This window comes from Macadamia integrifolia, chromosome 7, assembly GCF_013358625.1.
Source record: "Macadamia integrifolia cultivar HAES 741 chromosome 7, SCU_Mint_v3, whole genome shotgun sequence".
NCBI classification, from domain to species: domain Eukaryota; kingdom Viridiplantae; phylum Streptophyta; class Magnoliopsida; order Proteales; family Proteaceae; genus Macadamia; species Macadamia integrifolia.
The window spans coordinates 28,807,742-28,816,066 of NC_056563.1; the positions used below are offsets into that span (position 1 = coordinate 28,807,742).

The window sequence follows — 8,325 nt, forward strand, 5'->3', positions numbered from 1 at the left end:
ATCTTAGCTCTTTCACGGTAAATCTTTCCTATAGATACAACTTTGCGTTTCCTTGAATACAAACTCTTTCACAATTGGTAGCATTTTTATAAAACCCTAATCACCAGAGTCAAGAACTCAGAGAGAGAGAGAGAGAGAGAGAATTTTCAAATGAGGGGAAAAAAGTAATCGATTGATTGTCCTTGCTTAGGTTAGACCATATTTATCTTTGAGTTATGAAAAGACCAATTAGTTCAAGTTCTAGGACCTTCCAACCTAGTCATTATGCTTTCCTATTTTAAGCCAATGACTAAAACCATATCTTATCATAATCTTATCTCAAATAAATAGGTAAGATATATTAATATTATTAGGAAATTAAATATTACAAAATCTTTTTCTTGGCAATCTTTTACATCCTAATATGAGAATCCAAAATCTTAGATCATGAAAAGAATTTATGACCATTAAAAACGATGTACATGGTTAAATTGATAGATAGGATTCCACAAGCCCCACCCTGCCCCACCCTGCCCCACCCTTTCCATTTAGAAAGGCCTTTATTTATTTATTTATTTATTTTTATCCAATAAGGGAAGGAGATGGGAATTACGGACTCTTCCTTCAAATATCTCAACACCTAAGTATTCTGTAGGAAGTCAGGCATGCCGGTGCATAACTTTGCCATTTATTGGTGGCTGGAATCTTCTATCCATTTAGTTGAAAAATGGATTAGAAATTTTATTTGGTCAGGGGACATCAATGTGGTGAGATAAATGGCTGTGAAATGGAAAGATGTTTGCAAACCCAAGCAAGAAGGAGGATTAGGTATTCGAAAATTGAGTGATGTAAGTAAGGTGTGCTTGAGTAAGCTGGTGTGGCAAATAAAAAATCAGGATTCTATCATGAGTGGATTTCTCAAAGCTCTCTTTTTCAAGGATTGAGGATGGTACTTTGAGAACATGATACAAGTCTTTTTCTATTTGGGCTGGGATTAAGAAGATGTGGGATTTCATCTCTTCAAATGAGCAATGGACTGTAGGAAGTGGGGAAAAAAATTCATTTCTGGTCAGACAAATGATTGGGTTCTTCTTCAGTGTTAGAGATGTCTAACCTTGATGCAGCACTTTGTCGCAACTCGAAAACCTTAGTCTCGGATTTTATCATTGATAACAATTGGGTTTTTCCTCAGGTTAACTCTATTTTTATTAACAGTGTCTTTGACATTGCTAGGCAGATTTCTCTTTCCTCTAAGAAAGACTTTTGTAAGTGGCGCCTTACTTCATTTGGAGATTTTTCAATTTCTTGAGCTTGGGAGGGTATGAGGAGGTCTAAGATGAAGGTGGGTTGGCACTCTCTTGTATGGAAGATCAAGCTTCTCCCTCATCAAGAGACTTTTGGTTGGAGACTTATTCACGGGAAACTTCCATTGGATGAGAAAGTTATACAAAGAGAAATTATGTTACCATCTAGGTGTGATATATGGGGTTCAGCTGAAGAGTCCTTTTTTCACCTCTTCTATGAATGTAATTACGCTCTCTCCCTTTGGCATAAATTTTGTGATTGCATTGGTTTACAATGGCCAACTTTCACAACTCTCTCAAACCTTATCTCATGGTAGAAGTTCAAACCAAAGACCATTAACCTCAAACGGGTGTGGTTAAGTGGATTTGTTCTCATTCCATACTTTGTTTGGATGGAACGAAATGCAAGACGTTTTGAGGATTCATCAAAGAACACAAATCATTGTTTTGCGATGATAAAGAGTGAGATAAGTATGCAATCTCTAATTCATACTGGTAGATCCTTTTCCATCTCAGATCTCATCTGTGCCAGAAGAATAGGTGCCTCAGTCATTCATCGAAGACCAAGGGATTTGCTGGATGTCTATTGGTGTGCTCCTCCCTTGGGATGGGTCAAGCTTAATACTTGGAAATCCTGGTAAAGCTGGAGCAGGTGGAGTCTTTCGAAATGAAAATGCTTCAGTGGTAGCTTCCTTAAGAGAATATCTTGGAATTAAGACCAACTTTGAAGCTGAATTTTTTGCCCTCATAGGTGGTATGGAACATGCAAGGGCGCAAGGGATTTCCCATTTATGGATTGAATCCGACTCAGCGGCAGTGGTCTCTCTTGTGCTTAAAGGGATTACTCCTTCGTATATCCTTCAATGATGGTGGGGTATATCTTCCTATCTTCAATCAATTGATTGGAAAATTACTCACTGTTGTCGCAAAGCCAACCCAATCGCGGATTATATTGCAAAGTCAGTAGCAATGCATGAAATTTCTTCTCCAATCTATTATTGGCCAGCTCTGATAAATATGGAGTTAGAACTAGACGCCACCAATCGTGTAAGATTTTTTTTTTGGTAGTCTTGTTGTTTTTCTTATCTTTCTAGAAAGCTTCTTTTGGATAATCTATCCTACTGATGGCAATGCCAAAGCTGGGAAGTCTATCTAGGAGTCTCTTTCTCTGTTGATGTGGTTTTTATTTGCATCCGTTTTTGTATTCTATTTTTTCTTTTTCATTCCTTTTTAATACTAATGATTTCTTAGCCCAAAAAATGCTATGTATCTTAATTATACTATATTTACAATGCATGACAAACCACCATATACGTTGCCAAGTAGATGTAACAATTAATATCCAATTTAAGTAGAATGTTAAGCTTCAATTCCCCATGATGCAGTATTGTATTATAGACTCTATGGCATGTGTATATTGTTATAACGCCAGCCTATAGATTTATTATTTTCCACCTATTCTGTAATTCCAATTGGACTTGAGATAAAAAATTCTAAAAGTATTTGCAAAAATAAATATTAACAAATAATATTAATTTTGAAAAGTTTGTAAGAAATTTACAAAAATACCAATGGTACAGGATTTATGTCCAATCCATTATAGACATTCTCTTTACTCAATATTCTTCCAATAAGGCCAGTGGATTTCATGTCATGTATTTTTTATTTTTTTTTCATATATGATCAAATATTACGAATCCAATACACCAATATATAATAAAAAAGGCATTAACAGTTAGTCTACCTAAACTTGCAATGCGTAACCACATCGATAACCCCATCAACAAGGACCGCTCAATTAAAGGAAACAACCGTACACTACTGATGAGAATTTCATTCCAAAAATCCAGCAGTAACACATATGTCAAATTAGTATATGATCTGGTTCAATGTACACGCCATATGTATACTCTTACTTGTGCCTTGGAATCTCTATTCATAGGAAACATGATGTATTGACCATATACACAAGATGTCTACTCCCATCCCTAACCATAACCAATTTTAGATTAACACTTAAGGACTACTAAGGCTAGTTATTAAACCATGCAAATTAAATTTAAATAATTTGAATATAAATAAGGATGTGGCAATGGAAACATTTTCAATAGACTCACACTTGTATATCAAATCCATTAAGTTATATCACATGCTTTCAACATGTATACATCCTTCATCAATTCCTTAATAAAGAGATTATTCCTTTGGGCTAACCTAATTAGTTGTCTGGACTAATCTTTTCCATAGGATGCAACTTGAATTCCCTATTTAAGTATAAAACTTTTTCCTTATCACCTATCTAGACAATAGGTAGTTCTACCATCTTAGTAATATAATCTCTTGTTTAGTCAAGAACTTTAAATTACTGTTTCACAACATATTACCACCACTTAAATACAAAATCATGAATATTATGGATTTTTTGTTACACTTGTTAGTTTTTGCAAATCATAATGTATTACTTTGATTGACAAGTAGCAACATTACAAATTTATGTCTATTTCTCGAAAATTCTCAACCACTTGAGCTTGACAACAATCCAACTTCTTTATCATGAAATTTTTTTCTTGTAAACAAGTCTATACATAACAAGAGAATATTTTCCATTCCCACTTTTCTTTACTTAAAGATAATCAAGTATTATAAAAGAATAGGAGAAATGCACAAGATTAACATCTAGGCAAAGTCGGACGGTTACAAACAAACTCTCCATCAGTAGAGAGAGAGAGAGAAAACAAGTTGTAAAGGAAAAAAAAGCCTACACAAATCAATGTAATCTATATTTAGGCCTTTCATGAGCATTCCATAAAAATAATTTGCAATATAAGGGGCCATATTTGATGTGGAAGATCTTTGAAACTTATATACTTTTGGCCAATACATCTGCAATTACTTCTCTATAACAGTGAGTTAATACCAAAGAAATACTCTCTAAATATGTTTTTGCCGCCAACCATTTTTGTCTAATGTGCCAAGGAATTGGGGGACCAATAATACTGAAAACAATAGAGGAAAAATCACATTTAATCCAGACTTTGGAAAAATTATAATCTTTGGCTAAGAAGACACCTTCTATGAAAGCCTCCAATTTTGTAAAACTTGAGAATACTCCTAAATATTTAAATAAACTAACAAGGCACCAACCGATATGATCAGAAAACCCCACCAGCTCCAATACGACTTGGGTTACCATTTGAGTTGCCATCAATATTTAACTTTATCTGCTTTTCCTGCACTTTCATCCATACTTCTTGAAGGATTTTTTTCCCTTGAAGAGATGAAGAGTAATCTCAACAATTTTGAAATTACCAAGTCTTTCAAAGAGTGGATTGCACAAGATTTATGTAATGAGATCTCCTGATTACTCTGAATTATTGTTATACCCATGCCCAAAATCCTAGGTTAATTTAAATTTTTGGACATAGGTAATACAACCCGGGTGACAATCACTAATAATTGTGGATTTGCCCAGCTTATTACATGGAAGGGCGACAAACCATTGAGGGGGCTAGGGTAAATACTCTGTCATTGAAGAGAAAATCCCCGAGCCTTAATAGTAGAATATAGCAAGAGGTGGGGCCTATACACTGGAAACATCTTGGGAAGGCCCCACTCAACATAAGGATCCATTCCCACCTATAGGGAACCAATTCGGCCTTCACTGATATACACCTCAAGTGAGATATACTGACGAAAACCGGGTTATTTGGCCATGGGACCTGCGTCCTCGCACCCGTGCACCTCAAACCACTCCCAGTAGTTGGGACAACATATTAGGGAATGGTTTAATATAGTGGGACACCCCAAAGTGGGTCCATTAGCATCAAATGATGGATTAATCAAGTAATAAATGAAAACCCATTATTTTTCCAAACAAGCCTAAAGCAACTTCAGTGACTACATAAATAGAAGTCTTTGCCCATTCCTTTCATTTCTACCAAACTAAAAGCAAGAGAAGGGAGAAAGGAGAAGAAGAAGAAGAAGGAGGAGAAGAGCAAGGGAGGAAGCAAGGTTCTCCTACAAAGGAAGGTAAGACGTTTTCTCCACTCCTCTCCACACACACATGCCTCGCTCTCCTTCCTTTTTCCCTCTCCATGGAGCTAGTGGAGAATCGCCACAATCGAATCTCCATACCCACATGCTCTATGTATGAATTGGTTTGGGGATTCGGTGTGGAGAACTAGCTAGTAAGTTTTTCCACTCACATTGGGTGCATAAACCTCCTCTATAGGAAGCCCCATAAAAAAACCCCCAATTTGAGCAACACAAAACATAGAAATGGGGAAATTTACTAAAACCCACCTTCTCACTTGTCAAAACTATGTTGGGAGAGGGGTTTAGTGTAAGAGACCCATTCTAACAAGATAGATGGATCAATTTGAGTTAATGAACTCTCCCTAGTGAAATCCCCAATTTGGGTAACTAAACTTTAGAAATTGTGGGTTTTCCCAAACCCTCTATACCCCACCATTCAAACCCAAAATTGGGATGAAAAAAATCAAATTAAAAATGGGTATAGTGGATTGGGGTAACCACATTAGCCAATAGTGGTCACCACATAAAACCTTAACCGAAATTCCCTAATTTAGCTTAGTCGCGACTGGAACTTTGGGGAAATTTGGGTGCATTGTGTAAACCCACCTTAACCAACCATTGATTATACTTAATCTAAGTTAATTGAGGTGGGAGAACATCCCTTACGCATAAATCATCCATATAGTTATAAAACCCTCAATTTGAGAACGATTTCAAAGAAAAGAGAAATAAGAAATGAAGCTAGAACATGTCCCTAGTGTTACACCTATGTCCTGACTCAGTTTAATTTGAACCATTGTGATAGGTGTCGGGCTAGAGATATGAAGCATGATCGGGTTTTGGCTTGCGGCCGCCCATTGCCAAAGGGGGAGAGATGACCTAAAGTGTTCGTGCATCGCGTACCAGTCTAACTGGATGGGATTCATACCTTCCGATACCAGATGGTAAGTGACCCGACTCCTCAAATATGAATCCTTGCATGTACTGAAGTTGCCGAAAGACCCTGAGCACGACCGAGGGCAACCACCTGTGCAAGACCAGCTATTGGACAACAAACGCTGTCTTGACCACCAGAAATAAGCCATCGGATCCATAGGACCTGAATCCGGTGGGCTATTTTCGGTGAGCCTAACAAGCTACTATCATGGTGTCGATGCCCATGGGTCCAGCCACTCACATATTAAACAGTATCTGATGATCCCAAATCATCCCTCACATTTTTCTTGTGACGTGAAAGCATTTCAGATGTAAGTGGTCGGGTCTTCGGGCTCCGAAAGTTATAATAACCCGATCGGTCCGAATAGGGTCCAACCAAACAGACCCTAAGGTCCCATTTAACACTTAACAAAGAAATGAGGATTTCATTTCCTCATTTCTATTGTGTCCAATGTAAGGGAAGAGAGAAAGAGGAGCGGAAGAAAGAAGAAGAAGAGGAAAAAGAAGAAGGAGAAGGCTTACCTTGGTGCCGGCGGCCGCTTAGTTGTCGGAATCATTATCGGAGGTAGGTTCATTCTCTTCCACCACTCTCTCTCTTCATTTTGAACTAGAAAAAGCTTGGTTTAGATGGAATCTTAGTGTACAAACCATGTGGAGGTCGTGGAACGTATGTTCTACCCTCCCGGTGCTATTGCCGAGCTCGAACCAAGCCCAGTGAGCTCTGGCAACAAGTAGTGCCAAATGACCAACTAGGATTTTGATCATTCGATCGACGTATCTTCCAAATGGCTTGGTGGAATTGAGATTTTATTGGCTTAGAATGATGGTAGGACCATTCCTTACAAACTCCATAGAATAAATGCCGGCGATCGGGTCTAAGCTGAAAAGCCCCAATTTGAGTGGCAGTTCTATTCTGCCACCGGAAGCAAGCCACCGAAAACACTGGACCTGCTTCTGGTGGCATATTTCCGGTGAACCTCAGAGTCTTAGGAGCTCTCTATCAGTTTCACCAGAAATAGGACTAATATTTCCTGTGGAAAAATCCTATTTTCGATAGGTGTTTCCGATGACATTACTGTCATTGATGGATATTGTCTGTACCCTTTGGGGGTGACCCATGTGGGCCCCTCTTGATGTTCCCGACAAGTATTGATGTTCGGTTCCCTTTGTGCCTAGGATAGTGATGCACACGAACCCCGAAGTCAGAATTGAGTTGATCGACCGGTGGTCGTACTTGAACCCTAGCACATCGAACAAAAACCAGGTGAGGGATGGACTATGTTCATTTTTGGAATGTTTATTATTATTAAATTACTCACATGCTTAGAATTATATGTTTAATTGTAATTGCTCAAATACGATGATAATATGCTACATTTGGCATTCTACGATTATGATATAAATTATATGGAGTTATATGACAGATCCGGTGATGCCAAGGTTTTACCGCTAGTGTGGTCGTCGTGTGTATGGTTGGTGTGTGTTTGAGATTTAAAATGTAATCGCAAGTGTACGGATCAGTGTAACTACGGGTCAAACACAGGGAGAGCAGCCACTTTATTTTTTTTATCTCTTTTAATAATGCGAAAGTGAGCCGATTAATAGTTGTGATCTAATTCTAATTACCGTCCTAACCATTCGTCATCTAAGAATTTAAAGAAGCAAGCCACGCAATTAAAATTAAATAAATAAACAACTGAAAATAAACAACCCACGCAATTAAAAAAAAATAATAAATAAATAAATAAAGGAAAAAAATGCTGAAATAAAAATAAAGTAAAAGAAAGGGGAAAAAGCTAGAGAGAGACTCACAAGTAGGTTTCTCTACTTAGCCCGAGGGATGCATTATAATATGAGCTTCCCTACTTGACCAGAGAGTCACTCTTACAAGGTTACTCTACTTGGCTTTAGGGAAAGGGAGACAATTAAAATAAAAGCAATAAATTGATGGTTCTATGGCTAGGAGGGGCAAAGCCAACACATACACTAGCCATGAACCTTGGGGAATAATGTAATGACTGAAATTAAATCCTAAATTAAAAAAGAAAAGGTAGTCAGAAGAGGAAATGAG

The 8,325-nt window shown here is 37.6% G+C and overlaps 1 protein-coding gene across 2 annotated transcripts in view; it reads left to right on the forward strand.

Moving 5' to 3' along the window:
* Positions 1–8,325, forward strand: part of LOC122084530 (MLO-like protein 11) — a 32,436-nt gene that overhangs the window by 14,081 nt on the left and 10,030 nt on the right. The gene's annotated exons all lie outside the window — the stretch shown is intronic.